We start from the raw sequence: 24190 nt of genomic DNA, 5'->3' as shown, positions 1-24190 counted from the left end.
TTTTAATGAGGCTTGATTCCAAAACATATAAGAACATACGCACACAAGAGGTACTATATTGAGTAAGCCAAGAGTTCCAGCCAAGTGTCCTATCTTTTATGTGGCACCAAGTGACATTTTGTGAAAAGCACAATGGTAACTATTCATTCCGCCAGCCTTAAAAAGATAGGCATGAACTGCCTGCCAGAATGGAAAAGCTTAAGCTTTGAAATCAGACAGCTGGCTTCAAATACCATCTCTACCACCACTATCTCTGTGACCTTGGGCAAACTACTTGTCTCCCCTCAGAGCTTTTTCATCCAAAAATAGGGGTAACAGACGTACCTCAACGGGGTTGTGGAAGAGTTAAATGAGAATTTTGACATTAAAAAACCAAGCATATAACCTGGCATATTAAGGAGATACTAAAGAATTGATCATTTTTCTCTGCCTCTCTGTAAAATGCCATTAGAAATTCATTTTGTTGTCTACGCACAAAAAAAATGTAAAGGATATTAACGGTGGTGCTCTTTATGACAGCAAAGAACTGGAAATGGTCTAAGCATAGCGAAATGATTACATTAAGGTACATTCATATATTGAAATGTATGTAGTCATTCCAAATATTTCTCAAATAATGTTTTTTGACAAGAGAAATTGCTACCCTAGAATTTAAGTGAGGAAAACAGACAAGAAAACCTGTATAGTAACAATAATAGCTCACATTTACTGAGCATTTACTATGAGGCATACACCATGCTATGTACTTTACATTCATTATTTTATTAATTCTTACAATAAACCTACTAGATACATGTTATTATTATCCCTATTTTATAGAAGTAGAAATTGAAGTTTTGATCGTTTAAGCAATTTACAGTCACTACATGAGTAGCATAGCCAGGACTGAAATCTCCAAGTGTCTGATTCCAAAGCACTTTTAACTACTATGTCACACTGATTGCTCAGTACAAACTGCCTAGGTCTACCATGAAGCTAGTTTAAACACACACACACACACACACACACATGCACATACTCACAACTACACATACATCCATGTCTGGAAGGAAAACACACCAGATACTAACAATGACAATCTCTGGGTGGTGAAATTTTAGCTGACTTTTAATTCTCTTTTATCCATTTCAGTATTTTTTCCAAATTCAAAGAGTATGCAATTATTTTTACAGTCAGCAAAAACTTTTTTCAAAAAAAAACTTGTGAGAGTATTTTGTAAAATCTAAAGCACCACCAAAGAGAAGTATTTTTATGAAGCAAGAGTTTATTCCTTGACTTATTACAGATTTGAGTTCCTCGTGCTACTACTCTTTCAAATTATTTTTTCTTTCCATCCAGTCCAAGGTAAAAAGCGTGGAAAAGACCATTTTGTACACAAGTAAAACAAAACATAGTACACAAACACCATATTATAAGTGACAGACATTTGATATTAATATAAAAGTCAAAGAGTTTGTGTGAGAAGGAAAAAAACCCTCTGAATAATACAGGATTTTCCAGTTAGAGAAAACACATCCATTAGTGACATGATGCCATCAGTGCATTCTCTGTCATGGTCACAGTTAGTGAAACTGTCATGGAGCCATTTACATAGACTCCAGCATGCTATTTGGACATGATTCAGCCTGATTACTGTCTGTCCCAGGAGATGTGAGTATAATGATGTGCTGGAGGGACACCTAAGGAGTGATTTCCTGTCCCACCACCAATTAGTTTCCAAAGCAATGATTCCATACAGAGAACCGAATGATATACAAAAAAGCAATGTCTTTGAACCAAACAAGTTCACGTGAATTGAAATTATGGGTGAAGAATGAATTTATTTTACAAAATTATTTTTTAATAAATTAAAACTATTTACACATGTTTTTTAGTAAACTTTTCAAAAGAAAAATGAATGCAATCTAAAAGTTACTCCAATTCATCTCGCTTCATTTCGTAATATAGTTCTATGATTGGCAATAAGTGGGTCAATCACGATAGTGTCACTAAGGCATCTAAGTCCTTCCTAACTGTATCCTCTTAGAGAGCTTGGGGGCAAGAAAGTAAACACGACTGCGAGATGATCAAACTAGTTCCAACAAAGAAACAAAAAACAGCTAGCAAAATTCATGTATGGATGTCAAGAGGTCTCTTGTAGAAAGTCACAGGGCTCTCTCTTTGGCCTGTCTTGGTCCACATTTTATCAATGACAGAGGAAGTACCTTTCTCAAAAAGTGTAATTGACAAATAAGTGGAAAATGTACCACTGAGAGATTGAACTTTTAGAAATTATAATTCAAAAATGTCTTGATGGAGAGGAAAAATGATTTGCCAAAATGGGACAAAATGTAACGAGAATAAAGGTAAAGTCCTCTACGTGTGTTCCCAAGGTTAACTGCACAGATACAGAATACGGGAGAGCTGGCTTTGTAGGGGTTGTCCAGAAAGAGACTGGGAAGTTTTATTTGACTTTGGATATAAACTAACAACGTGCTGCCCCTCATTTAAAATGGAGGCCAACACAGGATCTGACTAGATCAGCAAAAGAAGGTGCCCTGGATGGGGAGTTAGCTGCAGCCGTGTGTCCTCCGCCACTCAGAGAACTCAGGAGCAGGGTGTTGAGTTCAAGATGCCTCGCTTTTAAAATGGCACAGGCGGAGTGGCGGGCGACCAGAGTGTTAACAGGATGGCGAATCTCAGCCAAAAGAACTGGAACCACGTAAGCCTGAAAAGAGAAGACTTCGAACAGGAGATACAATAGCAATGGTCAAATATTTGAAGACCTACCACACTCAGGTGCATGACTATTCTGTGCCACTCCAAAGGGTGATAGGAGATGAACAGGGGAGCTACAGGGAGGCAGATTTCAGTATCTGATGTGCGTGATAATGAGTATTGGTCCAACCACAAGGAGACAAGGTCCAAATCTAAAGGGGCTCAAGATCTAGGAGCACTGCAGGCTACCGTGGGCAGCAGTCCTCAGTGTCACAAAACTGTGACCACCTCATTCCTGGCAGGGTTCGAACGGCAGCTGGCTGACTGGGATACTGTGGAAGGGATTCCTTCTTCTGGGGGGACCGTTAGGCCACAGCATCCACTACCTCTTTCCAGTGCCCACCTTCTATGCTTCTAATTTCACGTCAGTAAATTTCATGAAGATATTCAGTGCATTTATGCAAGCAATAGCTAAATATGCCTCGCCTTAATAAATGAGAAATAACTATAAATTTAAAGACAATCCAGGAGATTCAGAAGGTAAAATCCTACCAAAGTTTGGAAATGATAAATTAATGTTGTCATGACAACCTTAGTTGATATCACCCATTGCAACTGCAACAGTTCTTGCTCTGGGACTACCAGAACAATAAATGAGTTTATATATTCAGTGCCACAAACCAGCACTAAATACTATTTTTAATGCTTTTATTTTTAATTTTAGAGGTAGTAGGTTTATACTCTCTCCTTGAGTATTCTCAGGTTGAATATGACACTATACTGAGGCTGTGGTATTGCAGTGGGGCGATCGAGATTACATCAAGAGCCCAGGAAGTCACTGGCAGCCCCCTGCGTGTACTGAATCCAGTCCACCATTCAGACTTCACAGGAGAAGTGAATGAGAAAGGACAAAGATCTTCTAGATCAGGACGTTAGCAGTCACAGTAGCCAGCATAACATCTTCCACTTTCCCCTTTAAAAATGATAGGACTGCCCATGTTCCTGTAATAAACACAGGTCGATCATAAGTGGCAGTATGTCAGATCAGACTATCTTACTGCCGTTTATGGGTTTTCTCGGTTTTGTATTAGCAAGCACTACAATACAGGAAAGTGAGCCCTCACTGAGAACAACACTGCCTCCAATCAAAACCATTCTCTCCTGAGTATACTAAAGCTTTTCCCCCCTTCTTGGAAGCAACAAAGGCTACAATAAAAGAACTTCCCAAACACCCACAGTTAAGGAAAGAATGGCTCCTACAAAGTAAGTGTGAAATCTGTCCCTGGTATCTCATTTGTATATGAATCTTCCTTTTCAGGGTATTTTAGTGGCTTCCTTCAGCTATAATTTATCAGCAAAGAATAGAAATAAAAATTTATTTTGATGGCAGTGCACCTAACTATTCAGAGACTCAAAAACTTGCTTTGTTTATTCTTATATTACCCTGGCAGAGGATGTAAACATTCCTTTTTTTCCATGGCTTCATGTTGTATTCATAATCCCAGACGAATATATTCACAAATGCAAACCATTAGGCAGGATGGGCCTTAAGCAGAATGTGAAGGCAACTTCCTTCTGGTCCTTTTTCACCCAGGGATGGCTGAATTCTGGCCCTCCTGGCCCAGGTTTCTTATCTCCTTCTTATCAGTCTCAGGGAAGGGTATATAAAATCATTCAGTCTACGGAGCACATGTCTGACCAGTTTAAGTTACCACTTTCATAGCATTGCATTTTAGGCCCTGATGCTGGGCACTTTATACCTTGTTTTATTTAGTCATAGAAAATCATAACAAAGCAAGTAGGTATTATTAATTTCACTCCATAAATGAGAAAACTGAGGTTCAGGAAGATTAAATAATTGGCTCAAGTTCATTACAGCCAGCCAATTACATGCGTCAAAACCAGGCTTTTCAACCATCAAATCAAATCTGTTTTCCTTCTCGTCTAAACCATACTGGTCTTAGGAAAGAGAATAGAGTTTTTATCATGTAGGCTTTTGCATATTAGAGAGCAGGAAAGAGAAAGTGTTGATATTTGAAAAGCCCTTTTGAGTAGAATGAATTCTGAAATCACACCATAAAGGCAGCCACCTTTCTTGCCCACACTTCAGACCAGCCTTCTCCCAGGGAACAGAGAAGCAGATGTACCATAATTTAGGAAAATCAGCCCTATACTTGCCTTCCCCTTCCCCTCCCAAGTTGCACATGTGGTACAAATGGGACCCAGAGACCAGTGGGGCAGCCAAAGAGTGTTTGGTGTCAGGGGTCTGGAATCAGGGAACAGCCAGTATCCAGGCAAGCTCTTCAATTCCACAAATACCTATTAAACTAGCTGAGTTTCCTGCCCATTGCTGGCAGGTGTTAGTAGAAGCTTGAAAGTGGGCAGCAGGCACTCACTCTAGGGCTTGTATCTCAGATTCAAGACTACTGGCTTAAGAAGGCTTGGAGATATGTGATGGGATCCTTACCCAAGGCAATTTGAGATTCCTACACAAGACCTCAAATCAGGGACTTGGAAATGTGAGAGAGAACCTGGGGCACAAAGTGAAAATGTGGTACGCAAGAATGAGACAGTTCTGGCTTCCCAGGTAAGGCCAGACAGACTGCATGGTCAACCCAATGGAGAGTCACTCGGGTACAGGTGGAAAGGAGTTGTAGCTCCTGCCAAGCGCCCAAACTGGTCCCAGATCCTGCAACTGGGGGAGCAATCACCACACCACGGTGGTCACCACTTTCTCAGGCCAGTCTCTGTACAGGTATGACTTTCAAACTTTTATTTTTAGCCTAAGAACCTTTCCCCCTACCAGAATCTTATACTAATGCCTAATATGTAAAAGCAAATCAAAGCAACTGCCCAGGGGCATTCTTCTCAGAACCAAAGGGCTCAACAGAACACAGCACACAAACCACCAGGAGAGAGGCGCTGAGCCCCACTGCCTATCAGACTCACTGGCACCTGATTCCATTGAATTTTTCCCGTGATAGTCATGGTTTCTTCCCCTCACCTCCAGGTTTCTCCCTCCTGCTCCATCCTGGTAAGCTCTGGTTTCCCATCACTGGTTTGGCTTTTCCACTTGAAAACAAAGCTCTGCATATCTCTTAGGACATATTATCTTCTGGGTCGTTGTGACAAGGTCCTTGGGACCTTGAGAAAGGTCCCTATACCTTCCTCAAGCCTTCTGGGCCAAATGATCCACAGACTGCTGCCCTCAGTATCCTAAGGCATAACTGAGGAGGACTAGTTGTTGGGCACGTCATTTTGTTTGATGCACAATGGCTTTATCATGTACATATTATTGAGGCTCAAGACAGTGGAGGACCTGGGACTTCTCCCACTGGGAAAGGGTCCATGGCAGCATGGGGGAATCTCAGAGACCTAGGCGTGGCTCTTGGTGTTTTGTCTGTACCTCACAAGCAGGAGGCTTCCCGGGACTCCACTTGCCCTGTCCTTGCTCCTCCTGTCTACCTCAGATCCTCCCTCTAGCACACAGTATCCCTGTTTCCCTCTCCTGATGGTGCCTGGGTGGGCCTGGCGAGACAGATGTGCCAGACTCGTGATTTTAGCCCCGTGCACACTGTAGGAAGGACTCCTGGCTGTAGTCTTCACAAACTGTCTCTCTGATTCTGAATCGTATCTAAAGCACTTTAATATCTGTGGATTTAAGAAACTGAGCAACTGCTGCTTCTCTATACCTGTAGGGCTGACTTAATCACTCAAAAATCTCCTGGGCTTGGCTCGTACAGGATGCATCTCCCAGGAACAAGGAGATGTTCTATAACGATGTGGTCCAATACGACTATTATGCCAGCCACACAGGTAGTTTAAAATTTCCTAGTAGCCATGTTAAAAAAAAATAAGATAAAGAGAAACGTGAAATTAATTGTAATAATATATTTTATTTAACCCATTATATCCAAAATGTTACTGTTTCAACATGTAACCAATAAAATTTGTTCATGAGCTATTTTACATTCCTTTTTGCATACCAAGTCTGAACCCGTGGCGTATTTCACTCATAACACATCTCAGTTTGGACTAGGTGCATTTCAAGTGCTCGGCAGCCACAGGCAGCTAGTGGCCATGGTACTGGACAGCAAAGTTCTTCAATCTCTTCCCTGTTCCCATCCCTCCTCCCGTTTCTCGCCTGTAACAACTCATTTCCTTTAGTAGGGATGCTGCGGGGAGGGGTAGTCAGTGGGGACCAGGATCATTAGAGAAGACTTTGGTACACACCCGAAGGGAGAGCCCAGATCACAAAGGAGCTTTTGTGCCAGGCTAGGGATCTTAGATTTTATCCTGGAGAAACAGTGACTCCGCTGAAGGAGTTTAAGCAGCAGAGAGTCCATGATCAAATTTGCCTTTTAGAAAGGCGGCAGTGTGGGGAAGGGATTGGAAGCAGGCCAGGCAGAAGGCAGGGAGACCAGTTACAAGGCTACTGCAGTAACCCTCAAGAGAGTGATGAGGGCCTGAACCTAGGCAGTCGTGGTGGTAATGGCCTAGAGAGGTGAGCGCGGACTCAAGGGTTTGAGAAGACAGTTTTTACACAGCTTAGTCATCAATGAAAAGTACGGGTTGAGGAAGAGTGAGTATCCTAGAACAGCTCCCGGATTTTAAACTTGGTCAAATGGGTTTCATTAACTGAGGTAGAGAACACAGAAGGAATATGCTGGCTGCAGAAGTAGAGTTCTGGGGCTTCCCTGGTGGCGCAGTGGTTGAGAATCTGCCTGCTAATGCAGGGGACACGGGTTCGAGCCCCGGTCTGGGAAGATCCCACATGCCGCGGAGCAACTAGGCCCGTGAGCCACAACTACTGAGCCTGCGCGTCTGGAGCCTGTGCTCCGCAACAAGAGAGGCCGCGATAGCGAGAGGCCCGCGCACCGCGATGAAGAGTGGGCCCCGCTTGCCACAACTAGAGAAAGCCCTCGCACAGAAACGAAGACCCAACACAGCCAAAAATAAATAAATAAATTAATTAATTAAAAGAAGGCTCAACATTAAAAAAAAAAAAAGAAAAAGAAGTAGAGTTCTGAACCCCCTGAGTTTAAGACACCTGGAGCAGATGTCAGAAGAGTTCAGGGTTGCAGATTCAGGAATCGATGGCGTATAGGTGGTAGCAGAAGGAAAGAGTAGGTGAGCAGCGGGTTGAAGGGGGAACCCTAGAGGGTACCGAGGTCCGGGAGGAGGAGAGGAACCAGCAGAGAAGCCTAATACAGAGCGGTTGGGCAACAGGAAAGACATCAGGAAAGGAATGACTCAGAAAACAGGTGGGCAAGGTTTCAAGGAGTAGTGATCAGTAACACCAGAGACTCCTGGACAATGAAGCTGGCGGTCTGCAGGACAGAGGTGGCCATTACGAGAGGACAGGGCTGTAGAGGGTTGGGGAGGTGTGGGTGTTGTGTGAGGACCTGTTCTTCAAGGAGCTGCCTGCTGAGCCCAGGAGGGAGAGCCCACGTGACCAGACCAACAGGGAAGGGGCCGCAGGGATTTTGTTTGGTTTGACTTCTCTTGTTATTAAAGAACGAAAAGGCTTATGAATGCTTATGCGACGAGAGGGAAGGCTGGTTGAGACCCTGAAGGAAAGTGAGATAATGGAGCAAGATCCCTGAGGAAGCAAGAGGGGATGGTGTCCAGACAGATGAGCCTCTGCCTGGAGGAAAGTAAAAGGTAGAAAAGGAATGAGGAGGGCTTCCCTGGTGGCGCAGTGGTTGGGGGTCTGCCTGCCGATGCAGGGGGCGCGGGTTCGTGCCCCGGCCCGGGAGGGTCCCACATGCCGCGGAGCGGCTGGGCCCGTGAGCCATGGCCGCTGAGCCTGCGCGTCCGGAGCCTGTGCTCTGCAACGGGAGAGGCCACAACAGTGAGAGGCCCGCGTACCACAAAAAAAAAAGAAAAAAAAAAGAAAAGGAGTGAGGAAGAAGGCCCTGCCATTTATAAGGAAGATACAACGTGACCATTGCAAAGCTACTTTTCTTTATTTAGAAACATATGTGAAATATAATTACAGGTGAAGGCTTGTTTTCTTTAATAGTACTACACATCATGTATAAAATCGGATAAAAGTCACTAGTTTTCTGGAGCTCCAGATGTGTGGTCTTGGTGTATTACCAAATCTTTCACATCCCTTTGGACTTGGCCTCAACATCACCTCAGGGGACGTTCATCACTGGGAAGGGCCACAGCGTGGTAGATAGCTGGTGGCCTCTCTGATTGGTCGGTGTGTGTGTCGAACTGATAGGTAAATATTTCCCGTATCACCACGAATTACCTTAAAGGGCGGTGTAAGAAAAAAGCCACTCGCTGAGGCTGCGCGTCCGGAGCCTGTGCTCCGCAACGGGAGAGGCCACAGCAGTGAGAGGCCTGCGTACCGCAAAAAAAAAAAAAAAAAAAAAAAAAGCCACTGATCAACTCTGCGGATTGATCAAGCTACGTAACTTCCTAGAGTCCCCTCCTTAAAAGGATACATAATCCCTACCTTGCAAGATAGCTGTTAGGTTTAAATGAGATGGTCACTAAGTGGTGGCCATCAGGATGATGACAATGATTGTAATTCACTTTGTTCTGAATTTCTAGGAATTGGGTGCTGCTGTTAATGAATTAGTGCTTAGCAACAATTAGCATCTTGATCCCCCAAGGAGAATTAAAGACTCAATCCTAGCGTTAGGAAGGGCCCCTAAAAATCCTAATGGCCATCTGACGTTTGCATCCTTTCTTCATCCAGTACCTATTCAGTCGCTGCCCTCAAACTGCCTAGGCTGACACCTGCTCTACAATGTGCTCACTACTCACCCTTCCTAGGCTTCAGTATTGCCTGTCGGTAAAATGGGGGGGCAGTAACACTGCTTTGAGGAAAAACAGAGATGATGCATGTATTGAGACATTGCCTGGTGTATGGTATAGCTCATGCTTAAATACATTTAACCATGGGGTCTTACCACCTCATGAACTAGCACAATCCATAACAGGACCACCTTCCTTATACTGACCCCAAATCTGTCTCCCTGAAACTCACACCCATCGGTCCTAGTTTTACAATCCATGGAGTAGTTATACAGAATCAGAATCTGGGAACTATAACAAACAGTATGTTTACTCATTTACTGAGCTCTGCTAGGATCACTGGGCAGTGTCCCACAGATGGCTGGCTACTTGGGACCACATTCAGTGCTGACCTCTTCCTATTTACATTACTATGAAAGTTTCCATCTTCAGTGGTTTTTCCATACTGCAGGAGACCTCTTCAAGCATTCTAAGCCAGTTGGATGCTACCCAGAAACGCACCAGTTATACTGCTTACAAGACTTATTTTGCGCTTTATGTCATGGTCAGTTCAGCACCTGGCACCAAAGTACCTATTTCAGGTCTCCATATCTCCTTTAAGTTTCATTACGGAACATTGCGGACCACCAGTACCCAGGAGAGTCCTAGTGGCATTTCAGCTTCTGAAGCAGTGGTAGTATATCAGAGGATTCATGTTAGAGTCAAAACACCCTGGAATGCCTGGCCTGTGTTCCTCCCAACCCTGCTGTCCTTCCCTCATCTCTATATTCCCAATAATAGCTATTGAAATCTGACCCAAAGCCTTTCAATAATCAGCTCAAATAACTGTCACTCTAGGAAGGTCCCCACCGCCCTCCAATCTGAAGGAAATTTTCCCTTCTGAGCTCTCTTAGACCTTTGTTTCTGAGATACATGTGTTATTTCTCCTGCTGGACTATAAACTCCTTCCCGGCAGAAACAGTGCCTTGTACAAAGTGAGTCTTATTAAAGTTAAAAGAACTGAATTTTGTCCTGAATACAATATGATGGGTGTGGCAATTTTTCCCTACCTCACTTTTCATCCCTAGATGGATACCCAGATGATTTATTTTTTTAATGTACGAGAAGCTTTTAAATGAAAAAGTTGGGTAGCTCTGCAATACAGTCTTGAAGTTTGGAGCCGATTAACTGAATATTTATAAAACTGATAACTCTAATTGTTTTATGTATAAAATACTGGCATAAGGCCTCAATCCTTTTATTTTTGCCAACTAATGGGACCCATCACTCCACCTTAAAATAATGACAGCCTCTTTAATTCTAACTCACAACTGCCAGCCTCCATCAGTACCTCAACTCTGGAAAATGCCAAGGCCTCAGAATCCTCACAGCTGATGAATGGAGAGGCTGATTAGAACCACTGAAGAAAAATGGGGAAAAAACTCCTTGACAGACGCCTCCTTCAAACGCTTGTCCCTTTTATCCAATGTCAACATTAATTTCACTGTTAACAAATATTTATTGAGGTCATGACTAGGTGTCAAGCTGCAAGCTAGGCTCTGAGGACATGATGATGAGCAGTACACAGGCAATATCAAAGCCCATCTTTAAAAAAAAATTCACCTTTCTAGTTTATTGATTCTATAGGTCTACTTATCAAGGGCTTGCTATGCCCAAAGCTTGTAGATGGTTCAAAGATAGCATACAGGTACATCAGTGCCCTCCAGGGTCTTGCAATCTTGTTGGAAAAGCAAGAATTGTGAACACGATAGTATAAGAGAGTTTCTCTTGGTCTAAAGAATGATGTAGACAAAAGGGCAGAAGAGGAAGAATCCAATGAGAGTAACATGATTCGGGTGAGCAGACTTAACTTGGAGATTGTGCTTAGGTCAGAGGAAAAAGGAAAAGACATTCTAAAAGGGAGAGCATGAACAAAAGGGTACAAAGTCATCTTAGAAGGACAGTGAGATCCAATTAGTAGGAATAGAAGGTTCATGTTAGAAAAGTAGAAAATAAGGTTGGTAAGTAAAATTTGGGCAAGAGTGAGGTATATCCAAACCAGGTTGAGGGGCTTCCCTGGTGGCGCAGTGGTTAAGAACCCGCCTGCCAATGCAGGGGACACGGGTTCGAGCCCTGGCCCGGGAAGATCCCACATGCCGCAGAGCAACTAAGCCCATGTGCCACAACTACTGAGCCTGTGCTCTAGAGGCCGCGAGCCACAACTACTGAGCCCATGTGCCACAACTACTGAAGCCTGCGTGCCTAGAGCCTGCGCTCTGCAACAAGAGAAGCCACGACAATGAGAAGCCCGCGCACCGCAATGAAGAGTAGCCCCCGCTCATGGCAACTAGAGAAAGCCCACGCGCAGCAAAGAAGACCCAACACAACCAAAAATAAATAAATTAATTAATTAATTTTAAAAAATAATAAAACCAAGTTGAGACCTTGGACCAAAGGTGGGGGGAGGGGGAGGGGGCATAAAAAGCATTTGAACTAGTGGAAAGAGCACTAGCTTTGGAATCAGACAAATCTGAGTTCAACTCAGACTTCCTGTGAGACAATCCTTGGATAAGAATTCTAAGGAGAAGAGGCTTTAGGAAGGTTAATATGACGAAGTGCGAAGCATGGGGAGAACTCAGTTACAGAGAGACGGGATGTAGCAGATTATAATCATCCTAGAATAGGGATGGCCGAGGGCCTGGGTTATCGGGGTGTGGGGAGTGAGGAATGCCATGGAAATGTGGGAGCTGGCTAGGAAAAACTCTTACAAAGGAAGAGTTAACAGGACTTGGTGCCCGATTTTACTGATGGAATGAAAGAGAGAGAGAGAAGAGTCAGGGATGGTTCCTGGGTCTCCAGTCTGGGTGATGAAGAGAACGCTAACAGTATGAAGAAAAGAAAAGTCTTTTCAGTGCGAAAGGAAGAGGTTTAGCAGAGGATATTAAAAGTTGATAGGCATGCAGCCGTTGGCCTAACAACAGGACATCAACCATGAAAACTATTAAACAGGTGCATAAATGAGAAGAGAGTTTGTGTCAGGACTAGAGAGAAAGCTTTGTATGTATAAGGGTAAATAACACCATCCCATTTAAGAATATTTTTATTAGAAAATAAAAACTCTAGCTGTTAAGCAAAAATAATGGGAAGGATATAAATAGTAGAGAGAAATGCATCCTCACAGACTATTTTTCTTAGCTATGGTACTTAGGGGATCCTATCCATTATCACAACACTGAACGAATAAACTTCTATAGGAATTCAACATATGGCCTATTTACATAACAAGCATCACAACTCCAAATTAGCCATTTTGATGTGTCAAGGAAATAACACCTTCATAGCAGACTACTTCAAAAAAATGGAAGAAAAAAGAAAGGTTTGTTTTTCTTCTATAATTATGTGTACTGGGTTTTTAACTGTTTGTATCGTGAAAATCACATTTTAATTGTGTGATTACACTCTAAGACAGAACAGTGATGGAATGAATTGATGGGCTGAACTATGCACGATCATTCAGAGATCAATAAACAGACTCCATCACTTAAATCTGCCCATATTATGTATCTGCCCTCATGTCCTATGTCATGCTTGTGAAAGCAACTGTTCTGTGTACAAAAATTATAACGGCCATCTGATTCAATTATCACAGTCAAATAACAGTAAAGGGTCTACAGAAGATGACGGGGAAAGAAGCACAAGGGAGCAGTGAGTAAGCAGTATCTGTCTAATACAAAACCCACTCCACTCTAATCATATGGCGAGACAGGTGGTAGCAGCTTAGATCTTACCATGAGCAACCTCAACCTCTTCCATTTATCAAACTGTAACGAAAAGTCCTTGTCCTGCCTCGTGAGACATGAGACACTGATTAAAGCTGTGTAAAGGTAAACAGGATGAAGACCACCTAGGTGCCTTCGACACAAAAGCCATAAATGAATGTTCACTGATAACAACAGCACAACTCTATGATCAGAGGCTGAGAAACTGATAAAACTTAGAACCAAAAATGAAACATTTCTAAAGCTTAACTTCTGATGGAAAGTATTTCCATTTGCACAGCAAAGCAGGTCTTTGAGATGCTTCCTATTGGCAGCGCATCAAAGGCTGAAATGGTCTGGCCTAAGCATTTTCTTTTCCTGATCATTACAGAGGTTGGCCAAGCAGCCTCACAAGCCCACAGACACCTATCCCCACAAAGCCCACTTGAAAATCAGTGCAAGCACAGAAACAGTCAATTGAAGGCTTTCATTAGGGGGCTCCCTAAAACAAAATGAATACAAAAGGAGTCTTGATCATTTTGCCTAAGTACTTTAAACTAAGTTGATTCCTAGAAAATTATTTAATATTTTCAGAGGCAAGGATTAAAGAAAGAAAGAAAATTTCCAATTAATATACTCCTTCCCCAGATGTTGAGGTTTTTTTTACTATCCTCTTAAATATTCCCTGCATTCAAGTGATTGTATTTTTATGCAAATTATCCTTTGGAATTAGTCGTGTGTGTGTGTGTGTGTGTGTGTGTGTGTGTGTGTATTTTTAAAGCCACACAAAGAATCGGACATATTTTTTGTTCTGCTGCCCCATAAAATAGATTTTAACAAAGCTTGAGTTTAATCCAAAACTCTAATTAGAGACTGGAGCAGTATTTGCCTTGTCCAAATAGAAAATCATTCCCAAAGTTGATTTTTCCCCACTTAGAGCTCCAACAAATATTTTCATACACAGATTTTTTAAAAAACACTACAATTAAAAAAAAAACACTACAATTACTTGATAAAAACTGCTCCCACCCATACAACACACTGCTTTCTGGTTGATACAATTTTATAAGGCCAATCAAATACTTTATCCAGAAGGCCACTGTAGACTTCACTTTCAGAGTATCTTTCAAAGCCACTGTATTTGTTACTTGAATATTCTTTTTTTCTTTTCCAGAATGAAGCAATTTCTGACTTCCTGTCCCTTCTTTTCCCTGCCATATTGCACATCTGCTTTATCTCTAGAAAACAAAATCAATCATAATGGCAATGAATCGTTCCTTGAAGAAAAACTAAACCGGTCATAAAGGTTACACGACCTTACTCTTTTAAATACTGGCATAAAGCCTCTTCCTCTGCATAGGTTCTAAAATTTCAGAGTCGTTTGTTTTCTTACTTGCAAGACGATTGGTAAAAGTTTTCAATATAACATTTCTTTAAATGTAAATAAGTGAAAAATATTACACATAATATTTTATGTAAAGAAAGAGACTGTGTTTGAAGTTCAAGGTTTTTCACTAGCTCTCTCAACCTACAGATTCTGTAATACACTCAAAGGAAAATGCTGCACAGAAAGAATCTTTACATGTCAGGTCTCCAAAACCTTGGCATCTGCTAAAACCCGGACTGCTGGGAATTGAAGGCTCAGGAAGTTCACAAACACACAAACCAAACCCCCAAGAGGTGGAAACCTCCAGTTGAGAAGATGGGAGGTTTCAGTCGCATCCCCGTCCAGGTAAAGTCTCAGCCCTTCACCTCCTACGTCTGCAGTAAGTATTAATCGCCGAACAGAGTGGGAGAGAGCGGGGCCGATCTTCCAAGACTCGGAAAAGTCGAGCGTGTGGAGAGAGCGGGAAGACCCTATCGCATCTCCGGAGCCACCGCTGTCTTGGGCTCGGGCCGCTGTCGGCCGACTCCGGGTCCGCCCGCCCAGACGCGGCAGCGCGACCGCTTCGTCCCGCGGCCGGGTCGCTCGGCATCTACTCCTGTCACGCTGCGGGCCACTGCGGCGACTTTGCCGGCCCCGGGGGTCGCCACATCCTGCTCCCGCCTGGCGCCCAAGGGGCGCGGGTTTCCCCGGACCCGCGGCTCCCGGGCCGGGCGGCGATCGAGGGCGAGACGCTGCCGGCGGAGGCGGCTTGGAGCGGGAGGGGGTGGGTCTCCGTCCGCCGGGCGGGTGGAAGGGGACTCTCGCGCGGGGGAGGGCAGGCGAGGGACCGCGGCCGATTCAGATCCGGGGCGGGCGGGTCCACGTCGGAGCGCGGCGGCCACACGCTCGCCCCGGGCGCGCGAATGTGAGCCGCACCCGGCGCCTCCTCCCGCCAGCCGGCTATCTCGCCCGCGCCGGCCCGAGAAAGGAAGGACGGCGACCTCCGCGTCCGGTCCGCGCGGCCAGCCCGCGTCGGCGCCGAGCGGGGGGCCACACCCAGCGCCCCGAGAGGCGGCTGGGGCTGGGCGGCCCAGGCTGCGGATCGCGCGGCCCAGGCTCAGCCACCGTCCCGGCCGCGCAGGCCCCGCCGCGTCCGCCCGAGCCCCGCGTCCCGGCCCGGGCCCGGCGGGCTGGCGGGCTGGCGGGCTGCCGGGGAGGGGGTCCCGGGCGGCGGCGGCGGTCGGGGATCCCGGGCTTACCTCTGTGCCGAGCGCCGTCCGCTCCGTCCCGGGCCAGGGAACAGGGATCGGGGGCGCGGTCGCCGATGGAGGCGCGGCGGCGGTGGCGGCCCCTGCGGCGCGGAGGGCGGGCGGAGCAGGAGCCGCTGCCTGGGCCGCGCGCCGTCCGGAGCTCGCCCCGCGCAGCCGGCGCTCGCGGCGGAGGGCGCAGCCGGTTCGGCCCCCGGGCTAGATTCCTTCACTGACACAACTCCGGGTCGGCCCGCTCCACGCAGGGACACTCCCGCCCCTCGTAGGCTGCCCCCGCCCGCCGGCCGGCCGGCCAGCCCGCCCCTCGGTGTCACTCACCCAGGCGCACACACCCCGAGCCGGCGCCCCTCGCTCCCGCTCGCATACACAGCGCTGCTCACGCCTCTCTCGGGTTTTGTATCCGCTCACACGCACGTTCTGACACAGATCCCTTCCCTCCACACGCCCTCCCTAGCTCCTTTCCCACCCCACTTTCTAGAAGAATCCCCGTACAGCTTCCGCGCTTTGCTTGCCCCACACCAACCTCCTCGCCTTTCCCCGAACCCCCGCCTCACTTAAACTGCCCCTGTTATTCAAAGGTTTTGCCACACCCCGCACGTGTTGCAGGAGAGGCATCCTCCCATACCTAGGAGAATGAACTTTGCTCCCCCCCAGCACCGTCTACAAATGCAAGATGCTTCTATTTTTAGAAAGCACTGATGCTTTCTGGTGCTGAGCCAAGCTTAAAATGTAAACAAAGGTAGCCGATTCCGAAAAGACCTGAAGAACCAGACGCGGAAAAAGTACTGGGTTTGGTTGGGTCTGACCTTAGAAACGCGGCTAACCGGGAGTATCCCGGCTCCTCCCTTTCGCTGCCTTTCACGCTGGAGGACGGGTTGCTCTAAACGTGTGTGATAACCAAGTTCCAGATAGACACCGTGGGCACCAGCCCATGGATTTCTGCCTGGGAGTACAGTAGTCGGGAGAGTGAAGGCAGTTTCTCAATCATTATTCATGATGGAAGCACTTTAGATAACACACCTCTTCCAGAGGCAGTAGAGTGAAATGTAGGCAGCTCTCCAGTTTTGTTTTGTTTTGTTTTTTTCAGGGTGACTTAACCTCCCTTTTTCTCAATACCAATAACTGTTTCTCAGCGGCTCCTTGGATGTCAAAGCCCCCTGCAAATACGCAGGCCGGAGTTACTTAACGCCTCTCACGCTCCAAACTCTAAGGGGCCCCTGAGTGTATAGCAGAATGGTATATCATCTGATGTTTAGGAATTCATAATTTGAAATTAGATACAAACACCTTTCTGGTAAAGTTCAAATGTTCTAACATAGTGTACCCCTGTGGACAAAGCACAGCCCTAATAAGGGATAAAGGAGCCGAAAGCCAAGGAACCTATTTTCTTTTGTGACTTGTGGTGGCGGTTCTTGTTGCACTGGATGGGTGTATGGATCATATATATAATTTATTTTAAAATATTTGTAAGTGCTTTATAAGTATTAATTTATTTAATCCTTCAAACAGTCCAATCAGGTAGGTAGTATTTTTGAACTTTTTTTATAGATAAAGAAACTGAGGCACGGAGAGGAGAAATGTTAGAGGGAGGGTTTGAACCTACACTATCTGGCCTCCTATGCTACAGAAAGGAAAACCTGCTTCTAGAAGCCATATTACATGTAAATATAAAGGATAAACATCATATTGCTTATTGAATTTAGATGGAAAGGTAACATGTAACAATTTGACTTGGAATTTGATGTACTTTTTAGGTCCTCTGGCAAAATAATTCACTTAAGTTTTGGGGAGTTTCTCCTCATAATTAGAATTCCAAAATGAGTAATAAATTATTGTTTTCCTAGGAAGGGCTTTGGAAAGAACATTGAACTCAGTCTTCATTCCTTTCTTCTACCATTTCATTACTTCCTAGGACTCCAAATCTAATTTCTTTAGTAAAGTCTGAAAGAAGAAAGCTTTCAAGACCTGAATATGACCAGAGGGAAGAAAGGGTTTTCAGAAGCCCATACATGGCCTTTTACCTTTAAGGGCTATTTTCCAGTAAGTAGGTAGTAACCACAAGAATAACTGGTGTGTATAGTGAGAGTGAAAATATTAAAGCATTGAATTTGATGAAAAATAAATAAATGGAGAATGGGTGTATATTAGTAGCCACTGTACCACAAACTAGACTAAAACTAATTTTCTACTGGGAATGGAGTGGCGGCCTAGTCCATGAAAAGACAATTAAAAAGTAACTAAAGAAAATAATTACAACTTTCAAGGGTTATTAAGGGACCCAGCAAAAGAAATCAGACTTTTAAAAGTTTATACACAGTGAGTTTCAAATAAAACTTAAACCTTTTGCTGTTCAAATTAATTTACTCTTCGAAAAAAAAAGTGAAAACTTTCTCGGAGAGAGGGTTTATTCAATAAGCATGTAAAAATTTCTTGGACATCAAATAACTAACAAAGCAGTATTTTGATGAGTCAAGCATAAGTGATTTTTAAAATATATGAATTACATTCCTATAATTATGTGGAGATATACAAATCCAAAGAAATAAAATATGAAAAAGATATGTATTGGTGCTAGTACCAGATATTGAGAATTTATTTGAAAAATTACGTTATTTGAAATTTTGATCAGAAGGTTATCTGTAAAATGCTAACATGACTCTTTTTCAAAATGATTCTCTATGATTATAATCTGTGAATCTCATTTTACTATTTTCTAAGCTAAATGGAAAAGTGAGAGTCTTTTCTTCAGCAAACAAACAAGAATTGTAAGAGTCGACATTTTCTGAGAGAAGAACAAAGTATGTTAGTTTGTATATTATAATATTTCCATATAGGTATTTTTAATCTGTGTCTACTGCTTTCCTCCATATTGTCACTTACACCCTTTATCTGATGTGCTTAATTGTAAGCATGGGGGAACAATGCATATCCTGCAATGAGGCTGACCTTTTCCTTGAAAGATTTCAGCAAAATGCCATATTTCCTATTTTCCATCTCCTAGATTGTCCTGATTCTCTAGCCATGGCCATTCAGAGCAGGGTTCACATTCATGGAAGCAGCTCAGATCCCAGAAGCCAGTTTTAGGCCATGGTCAATTGTCTTTATCAGAATTTTGGCATCTGAATAAGTATGGAGACAGAGAGTGATTTTTAGTTGCTAGGCTCCAGACCACTGACCGCTGGGCTCCAGGCCGCTATCCAGACCTACTGGAAGGCCTTTCATCTAGAGATCCTTGACTTTGACTAGGTGCAGGGACTGGGTACAATCTAAGGGATCTCCCTTTGGGAGGAGTTGAATGTGTTCTGTGTGTGTGAGTGTGGTGTTCATCAGAGCTGTTTACAAATATTCCAGCTCTGCTTTCTTCAAAGCATTTGGTAGGATTGTGTGTCCTCAGCATACTGAAGTACAGGGTAGCTCTGCAACTTGCTTCAGCCAATGAAATCAGCTCTGGGCAGAAGTTAACAGCTAGTGTGTGTATCACCACGTTCTATTTTCCCCTGTAGCACTACAATCAGCAAGGTGCCTGGCGGTGGCTGCTCCATTGGACTGCAGTGCATGATGATAATGAGCAATGCCACCCCTGCTGACCTTCCCTTCCTGGACAGGAGTATGAGTGGGAAATAAACCTTGTTGTTTTAAACCACTGAGATGTAGAGGTTGTTTGTTTCTGCAGTATAATCTAGCCTATTCTGATTACAAGTAGGGAGGAAAAAAGAAACAAATAATTGCAGGGCATACTGTGGCAGAGAATGGCTAATAATTCCACAACTCTGTTTCTCTTTTCTCCCTGGTGCACAACTAATTCACATTTCTCAACCTCCTATGTAGTGAGGTGAGGCCATGCGACTGAACTGCGCCCAGTGTAATGTAGGTGAAAGTTTTGTGCTCCACCTCCAGTCCCGAACAGTGGAAAACCTCCTGCATGATCTCTCAGTCTCCATCTGCCATATGGAAACGAAGGGTTCTGAGACTCCAGAGCAGGAGTCAGCAAACTTTTTCTATAAAGGGCCATATGGTGAATATTTTAGGTTTTGTGGATCATGAGGTCTCTGTCATAACTATCTGCTGTTTTAAAGTAGTCATAAGCACTTTGTAAACAAATGGACATGGTTGTGTTCCAATAACGCTTTATTTACAAAAACAGGCAGTGGGTCTACGTGGTAATTTGCTGACTCCTTACCTAGAGGAGGGTAGAAACACAGGATGGAGGGAGCCTGAATCTCTGAGTCACTCTGAATCACATAGTCACTCTATGGTATTTACTTGCTGAACACACACATTGAAATGTTATCTGAGTGAAAAAAGCAGGCTTCTGATGAGTTAAGCATAACTAATATGCTATCTTATTCCAGATTCCAGAAAAAATTCCGGATGGATTAATAATCTAAACAAAGAAAACTATAAAATACTAAAAGAAAATGTAGGAAACTCTTTTACAGTATTGGTTATCTTAATAAAACTAGTTAGAAATATCATGATGAAAACCCCAGAAACTAGGGCTTCCCTGGTGGCGCAGTGGTTGAGAGTCCGCCTGCCGCTGCAGGGGACACGGGTTCGTGCCCCGGTCCGGGAAGATCCCACGTGCCGCAGAGCAGCTGGGCCCGTGAACCATGGCCGCTGAGCCTGCGCATCCGGAGCCTGTGCTCCGCGACGGGAGAGGCCACAACAGTGAGAGGCCCGCGTGCCGCAAAAAAAAAAAAAAAAAAACCCAGAAACTATAACAGGAAAGATTAAACAGATTTGACTACAAAACAAATAAACTACCCAAACATTTCTATACAGTGACGGGTACCATAAACAATATTAACTAAGGGGAGAAACTATATGCAACATATATACACAATGGGAAAGAGTTAATATGCAAAATAACAAATAGCTTCTAGAAATCAATACAAAAAAGAGAACCAGCAAAATAAGAAAACGAACACAGGATATGAAGAGGTTATTTTTCAAAAGAAGGAATATGTGCCAATAAGCCTATGGAAACATATTCAACCTCATCAATGATCAGAGTGTAAATAAGAACAAAGCAGCATTTTTTACTTATTAGATTGTCAAAGAAGTGTTTTAATATAAGGTGTTTGTGAGTGTGTATAAAAACATAACAACTTTCATACTCAACTGACTATAGTATGAATTGATAAACATTTCTGGAAAGCAATTTGAAGTATCTGTAAATATTAAAAATGCATATATATTTTGACCATGCATTTCCACTACAAGTAGTCTATCCTACAGAAATACTAAGTGTGCAGAAATATATTTACATGTATGTCTATATACATGTAAATACTATAATACAAATATTATAGTATTATTTGCAGGAGGAAAAAAAGTTAGACTCCACCTCAACATTTATGAATAGAGGAATTGTTAAAAAAATGGAGTGTATGTACACTGTGGAATAGTAAATAACTGTTAAAAACCAGGGAGCTATGCATGTGTTGACATTGAATAGTGTTCATGATATATTTTTGTGTGATAAGAGCAAGTCAGAACAATATGTACAGTATGTGCTCTAAAAAGAGGGGAAGGAGGGTGGAAATCTACGTATCTTAAAGGATATGCACACTGTTGACACTGGTAACCGCGGGGGTAGGGCTCTTCCATTTTTAACTTTGTACACTTCTCTTTTTCCCTTTGTATATCATTTTTATAATTACAATTTCTTTAAAAAGTACAGGGACAGAAGTCAAGAGAGACTGAAAGAAAAGCCCATTGTGGACCCTGGCCAACGCCGAGAGGTTGAGAGATGGCTGGGCAGAGGAACAAAGACTTGTTGAAGACTTGCTGAGGCAAATCCAAAGGCATGAGTCACTCCCGTGGAGTTCCAATGGCAGCAGATTGAGTGGTTATGATCTGGAACCAGGGTTCTGCTTGGAAATTTTCCAGGAAAGAGGAAAACTTGGGGTGAGAAGAGAAAGGATACCCTTGCCGGCCTGAGGGCAAAACATGTTGGAAACACAAAAAACAAATAATGTCCCTTGGCTGAACTTTCTTAGTCTATACAGGTGCTAAATATTAGGTTATCTTTTCACTTCTTCAGATTTTTTTTTAGGTTTAATACCTTCTCTTCTCAGAAGTTGAAATGAATATATACCTAATAGAAGGGGTTCTTTTTTTTTTTTTTTTTTTTTTTTGGTTTTAAAGGTTACATGTCACTGTGTATTCTAGGAAGATAATTTGAGGTTCATTCAACCTTAGTTGTGCCAGCAGGAAGACAAATGGCCCCAGTGTGTGTTATAGGTGTAAACGCTCTCACTAATTCAGGATGCCTTCATTCATTCGTTCTCTGATGTGTATTAGCATTTTCTGTTGACCAATAGTAGTTTTGTCACAAGTCTGATTAGTAGTGAGATGGAACACCTTGTATGTTTATTAACCACTTATTTTAACTAATGCCTTGTTGATGTGTTACTTAAAAGAAAGTTTTATTTTATCTCTTGGATATAGCTTGTACTCTAAAATTCCCCACATTATTGTATACTACTTACCTTATAAACAAAAACCCACTGGTGCAGCTTTTGGATACCACACCAAAGGAAACTTTTTGTAAACCCAAACCCACTATTTAAAGAAATCTCACGATTCCTCTGGGTCACAGCATAGGAATGAGCCAAAGGCAGATTCAGGCATTTTTCTTTTTGGTTGTACTCTGAGCACTTTTGCCCAGATCTTCACACATGTGGGACTGGCCTTGCCTGGCATGGAACCTGAGACGTGGGGGTATGCTGGTAACAAGGAAATGGTGCATTAGTTTGCTAGGACTGCCATAACAAAGTACCACAGATGAGGTGGGTGGCTTACAACAGGAATTTATTGTCTCACACTCCAGAGGCTAAAAGTCTGAAATCATGGTGTCAGCACCGTTGATTCCTCCGAGGGCTGTGAGGGAAGGATCTGTTCCAGGCCTTTCTCCTTGGCTTATAGATGGCTGACTTCTCCCTGTGTCTCTTCACATTGGCTTCCCTCTATATGCATCTGTCTTTATGTCCAAATTTCCCCTTTTTATAAGGACACCAACCATATTGGATTAGGGCTCACCCTATTGACCTCATGTTAAAGACCCTATCTCCAAATGAGGTCACATTCTGAGCTACTGGGGCTTAGGACCCCAACATATCTATTTTCTTTCTTTTTTTTTTTTTTCAGGGCAGGGCAGCAAGGACAATTCAACAACAATTGATGGCATAATAATGAAGTTAATAGTAAAAGTGGGGTCAGAGCCTGGCTCTCTGACTAGTTACCCAGGATTTTTTTATCAGACCCCGCACCTCTGCATTCCGTGCTGTCTTCCTGCCCTTTTCCCTGGGTTCCTGTTGATTCCTGTGCATTTCTCTAATGTAATAATTAGGTAATTGGGCATTTATCTCCCTGATGAGACTTCAGCACTAGCTGTGAGCAGGGACTGTGTCTTTTGTTCCTGTGTCTAGCACCGTGCCTGACCCAGGCAAGGTGATTGAATGAATAACAACATCTATCTTGTAAAAAGAGCCGGTCCACACTGCCATTCGTCTTCCTGATTGCACAACTAAATATAAGTGAATCTAGACTCAGCCCTGTGAAACAAACATGAGAACTTGAAACATTGAAAAATCCTTATTAAGTATATTGTGGCACATTGTGGATAGAAGCTTCTAGATGGGATGGTGGAATAAGGAAGTCCAAAATGGGGGAGTCCTTACATGCAGCTACTTCATGAGTGAAGCAAGTTCAGCCAAAGGGTACTGTGCCCTACTTACATTAATAATGAACTTTAGATTTAAAGTCTAAGTTAAAAATTACAGTTAGAGGGGCTTCCCTGGTGGCGCAGTGGATGGGGGTCCGCCTGCCAATGCGGGGGACGCGGGTTCGTGCCCTGGTCCGGGAGGATCCCGCGTGCCGCGGAGCGGCTGGGCCCGTAAGCTATGGCCGCTGAGCCTGCGCGTCCAGAGCCTGTGCTCCTCAGCGGGAGAGGCCACAGCAGTGAGAGGCCCGCGTAACGCAAAAAAAATAAAAATAAAAATAAAATTACAGTTAGAGATAATGGAAATACTTCTGTGGAGATTATTCTATGGTTAATAAATAGAATTCATGAGGAAGGCCTATGGGAGTTGTGTGTTTTTAAAACCAAGAGAACACAGAACCAAGTCAGAAGGGCAACTTAGTAACAGTCTTCAATTGGAAACACAGGGATGTTGATGAACTTTCCCGTCTCTGCTGAAGACAGAACCAGAAAAGTTTATGCCACAGCATGCAAGGGTTTGGTTGACTATGAAGGAAGGATTTCCCAACAGAATACTAAATATCCAGGTGGCTTGGATTCCAATACAAGCTGTGGTTTTACATCTTTCTATCATTTAAATGAA

At 43.6% G+C, this 24190-nt stretch overlaps 1 protein-coding gene across 3 annotated transcripts in view; it reads right to left on the bottom strand.

Annotated features, from left to right (window-relative positions):
- SPATS2L (spermatogenesis associated serine rich 2 like) overlaps positions 1 to 16213 on the bottom strand; it is a 175506-nt gene extending 159293 nt beyond the window's left edge. Inside the window, exon 1 of one of the 3 annotated variants that reach the window (XM_081242436.1) lies at positions 16161 to 16213. The gene's annotated coding sequence lies outside the window, so the exon portion shown is untranslated. Of the gene's footprint in view, positions 1 to 15833; positions 16119 to 16160 lie in introns of those variants that run through there. The other 2 variants (XM_081242439.1, XM_081242435.1) reach the window with 2 other exon arrangements.
- Positions 16214 to 24190: the final 7977 nt, after the last annotated feature.

The sequence above is a fragment of the Mesoplodon bidens genome (assembly GCF_964165515.1).
Source record: "Mesoplodon bidens genome assembly, chromosome: 8".
Taxonomy (NCBI): domain Eukaryota; kingdom Metazoa; phylum Chordata; class Mammalia; order Artiodactyla; family Ziphiidae; genus Mesoplodon; species Mesoplodon bidens.
This window is presented reverse-complemented; position numbering and strand designations above follow the sequence as displayed.